Raw genomic sequence first — 205 nt, 5'->3', positions numbered from 1 at the left:
ACTACAGCCGCGCGCTACCACGCCCAGCTAATTTTTTTGACTTATTGTAGAGATGAGGTCTTGCCAAGTCACCCAGGCGGGTCTTGAACCCGGGGGCTCAGGCAATTCACTCACCTCAGCCTCCCAAAGCGCGGTATTACAGGCTGAGCCACCGAGCCCAGCTCATATCTTAATTTTAAAAAGTAACAGGATGTTTTCTGCTGTC

Source organism: Carlito syrichta, unplaced genomic scaffold (genome assembly GCF_000164805.1).
Source record: "Carlito syrichta isolate Samal-C Ts95f unplaced genomic scaffold, Tarsius_syrichta-2.0.1 Scaffold267955, whole genome shotgun sequence".
Lineage (NCBI taxonomy): Eukaryota > Metazoa > Chordata > Mammalia > Primates > Tarsiidae > Carlito > Carlito syrichta.
Note: the sequence above shows the minus strand (reverse complement) of the source record.